The sequence below is a fragment of the Eleginops maclovinus genome, chromosome 24 (genome assembly GCF_036324505.1).
Source record: "Eleginops maclovinus isolate JMC-PN-2008 ecotype Puerto Natales chromosome 24, JC_Emac_rtc_rv5, whole genome shotgun sequence".
NCBI lineage: Eukaryota > Metazoa > Chordata > Actinopteri > Perciformes > Eleginopidae > Eleginops > Eleginops maclovinus.
Window position 1 is genome coordinate 7,380,057 of NC_086372.1, and position 14,251 is coordinate 7,394,307.

The 14,251-nt window shown below is 43.5% G+C and overlaps 1 long non-coding RNA gene across 1 annotated transcript; it reads left to right on the forward strand.

Annotated features, from left to right (window-relative positions):
- Positions 1 to 464: 464 nt before the first annotated feature.
- LOC134861073 (uncharacterized) lies at positions 465 to 13,606 on the forward strand. Its single transcript, XR_010165360.1, has 4 exons — positions 465 to 588; positions 1,142 to 1,266; positions 1,434 to 1,555; positions 12,999 to 13,606. It is a non-coding gene; the product is annotated as an uncharacterized LOC134861073 (long non-coding RNA).
- The last annotated feature ends 645 nt before the right edge of the window (positions 13,607 to 14,251 follow it).

Genomic DNA, 14,251 nt, shown 5'->3' on the forward strand with positions numbered 1-14,251 from the left:
TATTACACCAAAACATAATAGCAGTCAGTAATTGCAGACCATGCCGGCTCCAAGGAAAAACAATGAAAGAGGGAGATCATTTTGAATGTAAAATGCACCAGAATGCGGGAAATTGAATCTACTTCTTTCAAAATGTTATGGGGGAGGTCCCCCAGACCCCCCGCAAAAATGTGTCCCCCCCTCATTCAAAAAACTGCTGACGCCCTTGCACACGCACATCCACAACCACACACACACACACACACACACACGCACGCGCACATACATTAAACACTGGCAGCACACTGGATTATATGATTTATTGTATTTTATATATTATTGCATTTAAACAACTTTAACATTTTGGACTCCATGAGAGTCTAACTTTTGATTTAGTCTGTCCGGTCCGCATCTGATATTAAGTTTCGTTTCGTCATCAGATAAACTGCGCCTTCTCATTGGTTTAATGGAGCCTCGTGACCCTCGTCCTTTTGAAAGATTCTCTTGGAAAAGCACGACCGTGACCGTTTCAGATTGACCCACGAGATCGATGCTATACAGTCTATGGATCGGAGACGTCGACATTTCTCCGCAGGACAGTAAAGTTAGGTAAGTAGACACCAAGTGAATGATTCTGAATATTCATATTTGTGTTCTTGTGTTAATTTTTATAACCAAACTAAAAGCGCTAACGTTAGCAGGTAGAATATTTGTTACGTCGGGTTTACATTAAGTTTATTTAACTAGCTATATTAATGGTAACGTTATTGCAGATTTGTTTTATCTTGTAACGTTAAAACTGTTATTGTAGTGGTAACTTTAGCCGTAGTCAATCAGACTAACTTTGCACTACATTTGGTACTGTAAATGGGCAAGAAACCAATTGCTGTGGTGAATGAAGTTTTCAACTTAAGTACAGTAAAAGTACTAATAACACCCTGTGAAAATACTCCACTGTAAGTAAAAGGCCTGCGTTTAAAACCTTAAGTAAAAGTATGTGAGTACTATCAGCAAAATGTACTTAAATTATCAAAAGTAAAAGCACTCATTCTGCAGTAAAATTGTCACTGTCAGTGTTTTACTATTTACAGGATTTTTGGATTAATATTACTGCTGCATTAATGTGTATGTTGCATTTTAAATCTGTACTACATAATGGCAGAACATGGGGAACCCTCTTGAAGGCCAAAGTCATAAAGCAAGCCAGAAACCTCAGCAAGACACCCCGGCTTGACTACCTCATCCAGTGTGCAGAGGAGAACCCTGATGATGATGAAGAGGTCCCAGGTAAATGATTGAAAAATGGCCCGGTTAATTTAATTAATTTCAATTATTGTTGACTTATTTCATTTATTGACCTTATTAATTGATTTGGATTTTGATATTGATGTATCAAGGACTATCGTTTGGTGTATTTGATGCTGAAAGCAGGTGCTCTCCCCCCTTATTCTCAGGTTGAGACAGTGACATGGCCTCACTGCTACTGCTGGTCCATCTTCTGCCACCAAGTCAAAATAAGGGAGCTGTGAAGATCAGTGTCCGGGAAGCTGTGAACCGTGTAGTCAATTTTCATAAGGTTAGTGTGTCCTGATTTCCATTTTTATCCATCAGTCGAAAGGCAATAGTGTAACCCGCACTCCAAAAACAACCATTTTGGCCAAATATCATACCTTCCACTCCAAACAAAGGAACTATAGAGGTGGATTGTCTCACAGGAAGTCCATGACTGTTCAACATACAAACTGAATAGAGTAAAATTCAGGGAGGAAATACCTGAAATCACGCATATAGGTAAAGTCCCCCGCCACTCAAAAACATGTTTTTCTTTTTGTTTGAGCTTCACTGTATAGAATGTTGTATGGGCAGATTTTCCGTGCTCGTTAAAAATCAGATTTTAAGAGGTGGGCCTACAAGCATGATGTGTGACGCCACAAATAGTTTGGCAACCAATCCTGGTCCAATATTCAACCTACACAAGTCCATCCATCCATCCATCCATCCATCCATCCATCCGTCCATCCATCCATCCATCCATCCATCTTCTCCCGCTTTTCCGTCAGGGTGGCACCCAGGTGGCATCCTCACTAGGTGCCCGAACCACCTCAGCTGGCTCCTTTCAACGCGAAGGAGCAGCGGTTCTACTCCGAGTCCCTCCTGGATGATTGAACTTCTCACCTTATCCCTAAGGGAGATGCCAGCCACCCTGCGGAGAAATCCCATTTTGGCCGCTTGTATCCGCAATCTCGTTCTTTCCGTCATGACCCATCCTTCATGACCATAGGTGAGGGTAGGAACAAAGATGGCCCGGTAGACAGAGAGCTTTGCCTTCTGGCGGCTCAGCTCTCTTTTCGTCACAACGCTGCTCCGATTCTCCGGCCCATCTCACACTCCATTGTTCCCTCACTCGAGAACAAGACCCCGAGATACTTTTTTTTTTTTAACTTCTTTTTATTGAAAAATATAGGTTATAAACAGAGACACATCAGTACAGTTACATGAGTTTTTGTTTTTTTTACACACAAGAATCCCCCCCTCCCATCCCATCCCATCCCACCCTGACTGGACCAAATAATAAAAATAAAAATAAAAATATATATATGTACAGTGGTATGCAAAAGTTTGGGCACCCCTCTGAGATTTCATGACAATTTGCTTTTCCTTTATAATAGAAGATCACAGCAACAACATTTGTTTTCCTACAAAGATGTAGACGTTTTAGTGTTTTCCAGACCAAAATTCTTAGGGTAGCATTACATAGTTTTATTATAATAAAATAAAATGCAAAAAATGGGATGTGCAAAAGTTTGGGCACCCTTATAAATAGCATTCATTTCAACACCTGTACGGATTTATAGCTGACAGGTTGCTGCACAAAATTGCTTTGATTAGCTCATTAGACCTTCAATTACAAAGACAGGTGGAACCAATCATGAAAAAGGCTATTTAACATAGGTAATAGCTGGCTGTGCCTGGCCTAGGTTCTTTCTTAGGGAGTGGCAAGATGGGGACCTCAAAACAACTCTCCACTGACCTGAAAGCTAAGATAATCCAACATTATAAATTAGGAGAAGGGTACAAAAAATTATCTGACAGGTTTAAACTGTCTGTCTCCACAGTCAGAAACGTAGTTGTGAAATGGAAGGCCACAGGAACAGTCCGTGTGAAGGAAAGATGTGGTAGGCCGACAAAAATAGGGGAAAGGCACAGGCGAAGGATGGTGAAAATGGTCACAGAGAAGCCACAGACCACCTCCAGAGAACTACAACAACATCTGGCTGCTGATGGTGTAGTTGTTCACCGTTCCACAATCCAGCGTACTTTGCACCAGGAAGAGCTCATTGGAAGGGTGATGTGCAAAAAGCCTTTCCTGAGTGTTAATCACAAGAAGAGTCGCATGAGGTATGCAAAAGCACATCTGGACAAGCCAGAAGCATTTTGGAACAAAATACTGTGGTCAGATGAGACCAAGATTGAGTTATTTGGTCATAACATGAACAGGTATGCATGGCGAAAAAAACACACTGCATTCAATGAAAAGAACTTGTTGCCCACTGTAAAATTTGGTGGAGGATCTATCATGTTATGGGGCTGTGTGGCTAGCACAGGTACTGGAAAACTTGTTAAAGTTGAGGGCCACATGAATTCCTTACAGTACCAGGAGATTCTTGACAAGAATGTTCTAGAGTCAGTCACAAAGTTGAAGCTACGCCGGGGTTGGATTTTTCAGCAGGACAATGATCCTAAGCACCGATCAAAATCCACCAAGGAATTCATGCAGAAGCACAGGTACAATGTTCTGGAATGGCCATCCCAGTCCCCAGACCTTAACATCATTGAAAATGTATGGATTTATTTGAAGAAGGCTGTCCATGCACGGAGGCCAAGAAACCTGACTGAACTGGAGACGTTTTGTGTGGAAGAATGGGCCAAAATACCACCTGCCAGGCTTAAGGGACTTGTCTGTGGCTACAGGAGGCGTCTACAGGCCGTTATTGCAGCAAAAGGAGGCAATACTAAATATTAATGGAATTATTTCTTAGGGGTGCCCAAATTTATGCACATGCCTATTTTTGTTTGAATGCACATAAACATGTTTCTGTTTGACCAATAAAAGTTATTTCACCACTGAGATGTTTCTGTTACCATAAGGTATAACATATGTTAAAATGAAGTTGCTGCTTCAAAAGCTCAGCAAGTGACAAACTGATGCAGTGGTTTTCCTAAGGGGTGCCCAAACTTTTGCATACCACTGTATATAGAAGTTTTACAATACAGATAGTTAGAATGAAAAAACATACTTGAAATTGAAACATAAATATACAAATATGATTTCTGTGAAGGATGGCACGCTTTCAAAGCTATATCATGACAACCATTGTGATTAATATAGTCAGGTGTTTACAGTGTAGCTTGAATATAGAGGTGGGGAAGTAATTACTCTAGATTCAGCTAAAATGTCCACTCACTACATCGGTAAGGCTTGGAGGTTACTAAAATATGACATTAGTGATCCCCACACTGAGAGGAATTTGTTAGAACCTCTTATTGTGACTTTGATTTGATTTGATTGAGTTGTTTTCGTGTCAAGTTTGTTTCTACGTCAGGTACACCAAATATGGCAATCATAGGGCATGGTTCTAAAGTCGTCTCTAGAACTTCAGATAATACATCAAATATAGTTGACCAGTATCCTACTAATGTATTGCATGACCAAAACATATGTGTCAAGTCAGCTACATTAACATGACATCTTACACATTTGCTATCTACATTAGGATAGAAAGAGGATATCTTAGCTCTACACCAGTGTATTCGATGTACAACCTTGAATTGGATTAAACCCAGTCTTGCACAGGAAGTGCTGTTGTTCACTCTTGTTAGAGCTTTAGTCCAAACCTCTTCTGAAATCTCAGTTCCAAGTTCCTTTTCCCATGCATTTTTGATCTTGCCTATCTTAACATGATCAAGTAACATAATCAATGAATAAGAATGCGCTGTAAAACCTTTCAACCAGGAAGGAACTTGCAAAAGTGAGTCCACTAGGGACTTTGTCGGGAGAGCCGGGAAGTTTGAGCTATGGCTTTTAGCAAATTGGCGAGCTTGAAAGTAACGAAATAAATCAGTTTGTTGAAGGTCATACTTGGAAATCAAATCATTGAAACTAGAAAATATCCCATTCTCATAAAGATCACTAAATCTTTTGATCCCTTTCCTATGCCATCCTGCAAAGGCCTGGTCTAATTTGGCTGGTAGAAATGTATGATTATTACACAGCGGGCTCTGAATCAAAAGTGTTCCCCTTGTGTTAGTATGCCATCTAAACTGAGTCCATATTCTAAGGGTAGAGATGACCACGGGGTTATGTGTAAACTGCAAAATCTTGATAGGAAGGCTAGATGAAGCCAGAGCATGTAGAGAGGTCGACATGCATGACCTGCACTCCAACTCGCACCAATCTGTATCTGGAGATTGCACCCAATATGTTATTTTGTGGATGTTTGCTGCCCAATAATAGTTCCTAAAATTAGGGAGGGCCAACCCACCCACTGCTCTTGGTCGCTGGAGTAAGTCTTTACCTATCCTAGGAATTTTACCATTCCATATGAACTTTGAGATTAATTTATCTATCTGATGGAAAAAGGATTTTGATAAGAAAATAGGGAGACATTGAAACAGAAACAGAAACCTTGGTAATACATTCATTTTGACACAATTCACTCTGCCACCTAAGGTCAAATGTAAGATATCCCACCTTTGTAGGTCTGATTTAAGTTTAACAATAAGGGGGGCAAAGTTCTCATCAAAAAGATCTTTGAAGGCAGGAGTTATTTTAATGCCTAAATATTTAAAACCTGACCTTGATATATGAAATGGTAGTGCCTGATTTGGGATTTCCCTCGCTGATTTATTTACAGGTAAGCATTCGCTCTTTGATAAATTAAGTTTGTAGCCAGAAATCTGTCCAAAAGTGTGTAGTAGTGAAAGTATGTCATTGATACTTGATAGTGGGTCTGAGATGAAAAGCAGCATGTCATCTGCATAAAGGGATAGCTTATTGTCCACTCCCCATCTGGGAATACCCTTTATTGAGGGTGCAGATTTTAAAGCAAGGGATAGTGGTTCTATTGCTATTGTAAATAAAAGTGGACTAAGTGGGCAACCTTGTCTAGTACCTCTAGATAAAGTAAAGCTTTGTGAGCGCAGCTGGTTTGTGACCACTGATGCCTGTGGGGAGAAATAAAGAAGTTGGATCCTCTGGCTAAACGTTTTACCAAAACCAAATTGCTTCAAAGTAAAAAAAAGATAATCCCATTCCACGCGGTCGAATGCCTTTTCCGCATCTAAGGAAACCAAAACTTCTGGTACGATGTCAGGTGAAGGGCTGTATAGTACATTTAAAAGACGTCGCACATTAGAAAACAAATACCGCCCTCTAATAAAGCCCGTCTGGTCTGTTGAAATCAGGTGTGGCAAGGGTGCCTCCAATCGCATAGCTAACATTTTAGAGAGTATTTTAACATCAGAATTTAACAGCGACACTGGTCTGTATGAACCACATTTACATGCATCCCTACCGGGTTTCAGCAAAAGTGTAATTGATGCTTCAGTAAGGGATCCTGGCAATTTACCTTGGGACATGGAGTGGTTAAACATGTCTAACAGCAGGGGGGCTAGCTGACCAGAAAACTTCTTGTAAAAATCAATTGGGAACCCATCGGGTCCTGGGGCCTTCCGATTTTGCATGGCAGAGATGGCTGAGGTAACCTCTTCATGGCTCAGTGGTTGGTCTAGTTGCTTTGTTTGGTCATCAGAGAGGGTGGGAACTTGTATTTTATCAAAAAAACGTAAAAAAAGTGTTGTGTCTTTAAATGATTCTGAATTATACAAATCAAAATAGTAGTTTTTAAAGGTAGAATTTATTTCTAAAGGGTCTGTGGTCAGCTTTCCTGTAGTATCTTCAATTTGAGAAATGTGTTGTGATGCAGATTTAGATTTTAGTTGGTGAGCCAGAAGCCCGGCCTGCCTTTTCACCATGTTCATAAAACATCCACGTGATCACATAATAAGTTGCTCTGTTTCTGAAGTAGATAAAGTATATTTTGCATATAAGTAAATTATACTGAGTCTGAAGATCTATCCTCTCTTTGTAGAGTAAGGGACTTGGAGATGCGGCACATTGCCTGTCTAAATCAAATATTGAATCCATTAACTGTTTTTTTTTTCTCTTCTCTCTCCATTCATAAAGGCTGAATATGCTATTATCTCCCCCCTAACAACAACTTTAAGTGTTTCCCAAAGTAATGATGGAGAAACTGAGTCTGTTCTGTTTGTTTTCAAAAAACTATCGATGGCTTTAGAGATTAAAATGCAGAACGTCTCATCTGATAATAATGCAGTATTAAAGCGCCATTGAGGACGACTAGTGTTAGTGTGGTTGAAAGAGAGATGCATAAGTACGGGGGCGTGGTCTGATTCTACGATGGCACCATATTCAACCTTCTCTAAGGAGCACATCAGTTTTTGATCAATGAAAAGTAATCAATTCTCGAGTATGAATGATGGACATGAGAAAAAAATGAAAAAGTTTTGCTTTGAGGATTCAAAACGCGCCATGGATCTACACATGCCGCATGCCCAAAAAATTCTAAAAATGTACTGGCCATTTTTGATAGGGTCTGTACTTTAGGGTTGGATCTGTCTAAGTTTGGGTCCATGACACAGTTAAAGTCACCCCCTAAAATCAAAAAATGAGAATTTAGATCTGGTAGTTTACAGACAAGTTGTTGCACAAACCCTGCATCATCCCAGTTAGGAGCGTACAGGTTCACTAGTACAACAGGGGTATGGAAAAGCCGCCCAGAGAGAATAACATAACGACCTTGTGAGTCAGATATAACACCAGAACAGGTGAACTGAATTTTCTTGTGTAGTATTATTGCTGTTCCCCTTGCTTTAGAATTAAAACCAGAATGAAAGATTTGTCCTACCCATTGTTTTTTTAAACGTAGTTGGTCAGAATTACGTAGGTGAGTTTCTTGAAGAAATATAATATCAGCTTTCAAATTCTTAAGGTGAGTAAATATTTTAGATCTCTTTACTGGACTGTTGAGCCCTTTAACGTTCCATGATGCGAAACTGATCGTTGACCCCCCACCCCCACCCTGTAAACTGTCAGTCATAGCCACACAATAAAGTCAAAAGTGTAGTGTACATGACTCGTTTTGTGCATAACCATGTAGATGCCACGCCTCCCTCCCTCAACAGAAAACAACATAATGCAATCCAAAATATGTACAGTATATAGAAAAGACAAAAAGATCCAGTCATTAACCCCAGATTCCCAACACTCCTTTTGTCTGCCAAACTGGCAGCGCGCAGGATTCCTCCCCCTTCTGAACACTTCCAACAATTCACCTTAATCATCTAAACTTTGCTTTCAAGGTCTCCTTAATATTAATGGAACCAATAAACTCCAACCATAAATCAAGGTTCAGTTTTCAGTCATATGAAATAAAAATAACACTTAAACATGCCGTACTAAAACAACAAGTTAAAAAGTCTTGTGACGGCCGGCCATTGTTAATGTATGATAACGTTGCTAGTCAAGAATTATGCTACACTGAGTTAGCCTGAGTTAGCCGTGGCTGCTACTTTACCCGGCGTCATTGATATTCAGTGTTCAGTTAATCCTCATGTTCCGGAACATCAGAAATGTCGGCCTTCCTCTCAATCCTCCGAGCGTAGAACGTCTCAGCATCCGATGGTGTCTCGAACATCAGCGTCTCTCCTCCATAAGACATTCTTAGGCGCGCAGGGTAGAGAAGCCTGAATTGAATCCCTTTCTTATACAGAGCTGATTTGACGGTCTTGTAAGCTGCCCGTTTCTTAGAGAGGTTGGCACTCAGATCAGGATATAGCCTCAATGCGTGTCCCTTATACAGCATCTCGTTCTGCCTAGCCCAGCGTAGTGCTTTCTCCCGGTCTTGATACTTATGGAAAGCAACAATGATTGCTCGAGGTGGCTGGCCATCTTTGGGTCTTCGCATAAGAGCACGGTGGGCTCGGTCTAGTTCAGGCGGTGTGGCAAACACCTGCGTCCCCATCGCGTCTTTCAAAAGCGTGGAGATGACAGTCACCATATCGCCGTTGGGCTCACTACCCTCCGGCACGTTTATTATGCGGAGGTTTGCTCTTCAAGAACGGTTCTCCAAGTTATCGACGCGGTCTACTAGTGCAGCATTCGCAGCCTGTAGTTCAGATATGGTTTTCTCCACTTTATATAGTGCTTCAAAGTTCTCACCTGCAGTGATCTCTACAGATGTAACTCTGTGTCCCAGTGTATCCACCATTTCTCGAAAACCAGCTATAGATGACTGGATAGGCGCCAGAGAGGCGTGAATGAGTGCAGCCATGTCCTCTTTAAGATTTTCACGCTGCTTCTCCATTTCTGCTGTTAGCATCCCAGCGAGTTCGTTAGTAGCTGTAGCCGTCGCCATGTTAGCCACTTTGCTACTAAGAGTTGATTTCTTCGGCTCTGTATCCCCTTTGGTTTTCTGAGAGCTTGGCATGTTCTGAACGTGTGGTTTTGGTAACAAATGAAATAAAATACTTAACTGAATATATATACTCGACTTCCGTTTGTATAACAAGGAGTTTTAAGGTAGTTAAATTCAAGGTATCAGGAGACACTCGTTCGCACGTCTGATCACCACATGTTCCAAACCGGAAGCCGACCCCGAGATACTTGAACTCCTTCACTTGGGGTAAGGCTTCATTCCCTACCTGGAGTGGACAGTCCATCGGTTTCCTGCTGAGAACCATGGCCTCAGATTTGGAGGTGCTAACCTCATCCCAGCCGCTTCACACTCGGCCGCGAACCGATCCAGTGAGTGCTGAAGGTCTCAGACCGATGAAGCCATTAGGACCACATCATCTGCAAAAAGCAGTGGTGCAATCCTTAGCCCACCGAACTGCAGACCCCCTCCTCCACGACTACGCCTAGAAATCCTGTCCATGAATATCACAAACAGGATTGGTGACAAAGTGCAGCCCTGGCGGAGGCCAACCCTCACTGGAAATCGGTCCGACGTGCTACCGAGAACCCGGACACAGCTCTCGCTTTGAGAGTACAGAGATTGGATGGCCCTGAGTAGAGACCCCCTCACCCCATCCTCCCGCAGCACCGCAGCACCTCCCACAGTATCTCCCTGGGAACCCGGTCATACGCCTTCTCCAAATCCATAAAGCACATGTAGACCGGATGAGCGTACTCCCAGGTCCCCTCCAGGATCCTTGCGAGAGTGAAAAGCTGGTCCGTCATTCCACGACCTGGACGAAAACCGCATTGTTCCTTTTCAATCTGAGGTTCGACAATCGGTCAGACCCTCCTTTCCAGCACCTTAGAGTAAACTTTCCCGGGGAAGCTAAGTAATGTGATGCCTCTGTAATTGGCACACACCCTCTGATCCCCCTTTTTAAAAAGAAGAACCACCACCCCGGTCTGCCACTCCTTCGGTACTGTTTCCGACTTCCACGCAATGTTGATGAGACGTGTCAACCATGACAGTCCCTCAACACCCAGAGCCTTCAGCATTTCTGGGCGGATCTCATCCACCCCCCGGGCTTTGCCACTGTGGAGCTGTTTAACTACCTCAGTGACTTCCCTCCGTGAGATTGTAGTTGATCCCCCTTCAAACTCCAGCTCCGCCTTTAACATAGAGGGCGGAGTTGTCGGATTCAGGAGTTCCTCAACGTGTTCCTTCCACCGCCCTAACACACTATCAGTGGAGGTCAACAGCGTCCCATCCTTACTTTACACAGCTTGGATGGTTCCCTGCTTCCCCATCCTGAGGTGTCGGACGGTTTTCCAGAACAACTTTGGTGCCGACCGAAAGTCCTTCTCCATGGCTTCTCCGAACTTCTCCCACACCCGCTGCTTTGCCTCGGCCATGGCTGAGGCTGCTGCCCTTCGGGCCCGTCGATACCTTGCAACTGCATCAGGAGTACCCAGGGATAACATATCCCGGAAGGCCTCCTTCTTCAGTCGGACGGCTTCCCTGACCACCGGTGTCCACCAGGAGGTTCGAGGGTTACCACCTCTTGAGGCACCTAAGACCTTGAGACCACAGCTCCCCGCCGCAGCTTCGGCAATGGAGGCTTTGAACACCGCCCACTCTGGTTTAATGTCCCCAGCCTCCATAGGGATGCCTGAAAAGCTCCGCCGGAGGTGTGAGTTGAAGGCCTCCTGGACTTGTGACTCCTCCAGAGGTTCTCAGTTCACCCGCACTACACGTTTGGGCTTACCAGGTCTGTCCAGAGGCTTCCCCCGCCACTCGACCCAACTCACCACCAGATGGTAATCAGTTGACAACTCCGCCCCTCTCTTCACCCGAGTGTCCAAAACATACGGCCTCAGGTCCGATGATACGATAACAAAATCGATCATGGACCTTCTGCCTAGGGTGCTCTGGTACCACGTACACTTATGAGCATCCTTATGTTCGAACATGGTGTTTGTTATAGCCAATCCATGACTAGCACAGAAGTCCAGTAACAAACCACCACTCCGGTTCAGATCAGGGGGGCCGTTCCTCCCAATCACGCCCCTCCAAGTGTCTCCATCATTGCCCACGTGTGCTTTGAAGTCTCCCAGCAAGACTAAGGAGTCCCCCTCAGGAGCCCCATACAGGACTTCTTTCAGGGTCTCCAAGAAGGCCGAATACTCTGAACTGCTGTTTGGTGCATAAGCACACAAAACAGTCAGAGTTTCCCCCCCCCATAACCCGCAGGCGTAGGGAGGCGACCCTCTCGTCCACTGGGGTAAACTCAAACAAAGCGGCACTCAACCGGGGGCTTTTGGGTATCCCCACACCCGCTCGGCGCCTCACACCTTGGGCAACTCCAGAGAAGAATAGAGTCCACCCCCTATCCAGAAGTAAGGTTCCAGAGCCGACGCTGTGTGTAGAGGTGAGCCCCACCAGATCCAACTGGTAACGCTCCACCTCCCGCACAAGCTCCGGCTCCTTCCCCCCCAGAGAGGTGACATTCCACGTCCCCAAAGCCAGCTTCTTTCGCCTGGGTCTGGTCCGTCGAGACCCTCTGCTTTCACTGCCACCCTTCTGGCAGCGCACCCGACCCCATCGTTGTTTCCCGTAGGTGGTGGGCCCACGGGATGGAGAAGCGGAGGTGTTGCCCATGTTGCTTTTTCGGGCTGTGCCCGGCCGGGCTCCGTGGCAAGCCCGGCCACCAGACGCTCGCTGACAAGTCTTCCTTCTGGGCCTGGCTCCAGAAGGGGACCCCGGGCTTCCTCCGGGCCGGGTATCCTCGCTTTCCAGTTTGTTTGTCATGAGATCTTTTGAACCAATCTTAGTCTGCCCCCTTACCTGAGACCAATTTGCCATGGGAGACCCTACCAGGAACACAAGGTTCTAGTAAGACAACACAGCCCCCAGGTTCATCGGGGCACACAAACCTCTCCACCACGATAAGGTGCTGGTTCTCGGAAAGGACCTACACAAGTGTGATCTGGAAAATTGAAGCCTACAGTGCACAGTGAGAATGGACTTTACAGTGAAGTAGGAGAGATCTTGTATCCAGCAGTGAATCTATTGAGATGAAAAATATATGCAAATGTATAAATTCAGGAATTTTTAATCAGGGAAAAGGAACCAATGTCATTTTAAGAAGTTAATTTAACTTTTTTGTGTGTGGGAAAAACTATATCACAAAAATTACTATCAGAGTTCAGTATTTAATGTGCATCTTAAAAGATGTCCAGGTTATTGTTATTTTCAGTTGTATGTTTGTTTAGGAGTTTGCAAGGACATGTAATAAGGTAGATAACAGAGACCATCTCTTTGATGTTTTATTCTCGTTGTGTGAACGTGCTACAAAAACATTCATTGTACATCCTGCATAGAAAAAGTCAACTGTGCTATCAAAGGTTTTTGTCAGTCTGACCTATCCATCAAAATGTGATGTACAGTGTAGTTATATTTTTGTTTATTGTTATCTTACAGTCATGTCGCAGCCTTCAGGAGTACGCCGGTCCAGACCAGAGGAGGCAACCATACATCCTAGCAGTTGGGACCACAAGAAACAGCATCCATAAGTACTACATTGCGTTGGATGGTGATCTCCTTCCCTGCAAGGCCAATTCTTCCCTGTCAGCTTTTGATTAACTTTTTAAAGCACATTATGGGTTTGGGATCTCCAATGACCTGGACACATTTATGCAGACCACCATCTACAACATTGATGTAGGTCTTTCTCACGAAACTCCCAGATTCAAAGACCTTAGGGCTAAGCTCCTCAACTGATGTTAAGATGCTTTGGTTGCAAGTCCACTTTTGTCACCATTCAACAGTTGGTCTGTCATCTCAAGGTTTCACATGCATTTTATCCTGGTAAGAAGTTTCAATTGTTGTGTGACCAGAATGGATGCCACCAGAGATTTTGCACTTTTTCAGGCTTCAGGAAACATCTCCATAGCAAACATAGCGCTGATAGTGATGAGGCCTAATGAGCAAATTCTCAAATGCTCACCTATGACCAATATATTGTGTGGGTTGGTTGTGGTTGCTACTGATTAGATGTTATCTAAGTAAAACTCATTTTTGAAAATAAACGCATGTTTTCAAGAATCTAATGTGTACTTTAAATTCCTTAAGTATTAATGATATATAGAGTATATTTTGACTGCCAAAGTGTTTAAATCTAACTCTTTATTTGGAGTATATATTTTAATCTTTTTAATAGTGTTCAGAGAACACCTAACTCTTGGACCTATATATACACCAGGGTTTCCCACACATAGACTTTACTTGGGCGGGCCACCCAGGTATATTAATGGCCGCCAAAGTATATTTCACGACCCATTTAGGTTTGTTTTTTTTAATCCGTCCGCGAGCACGACGCCATCCGCGATCGATTCACTAGTGGACAATGATCTCCTCGCTCTACGCCTCCTGTACCTGTTCGCTCTGCTATCGTGTGAAGGGTCTGCTAACAAGCGACAAAACAGAAAGGGAGACCTTACGAGAAAAAGAGAAGACGACTTGAAAAAAATAGCTTTTTGTTATCTCCTAATTTAAAGAATGGAGAAATCAAAGAAGCGTGTATAGAGTGATGACAATTCATTTGAGCAACAGGATAATGCTGACATTCATATTAAAGTGAGGAGGTTGTACAGAAAGAGGTGATGTTAGGTGGAGGCTCAATATGGTACATTCTGGTGACACAAACTTAGGGAGGGACAAATAGAATAATTTTC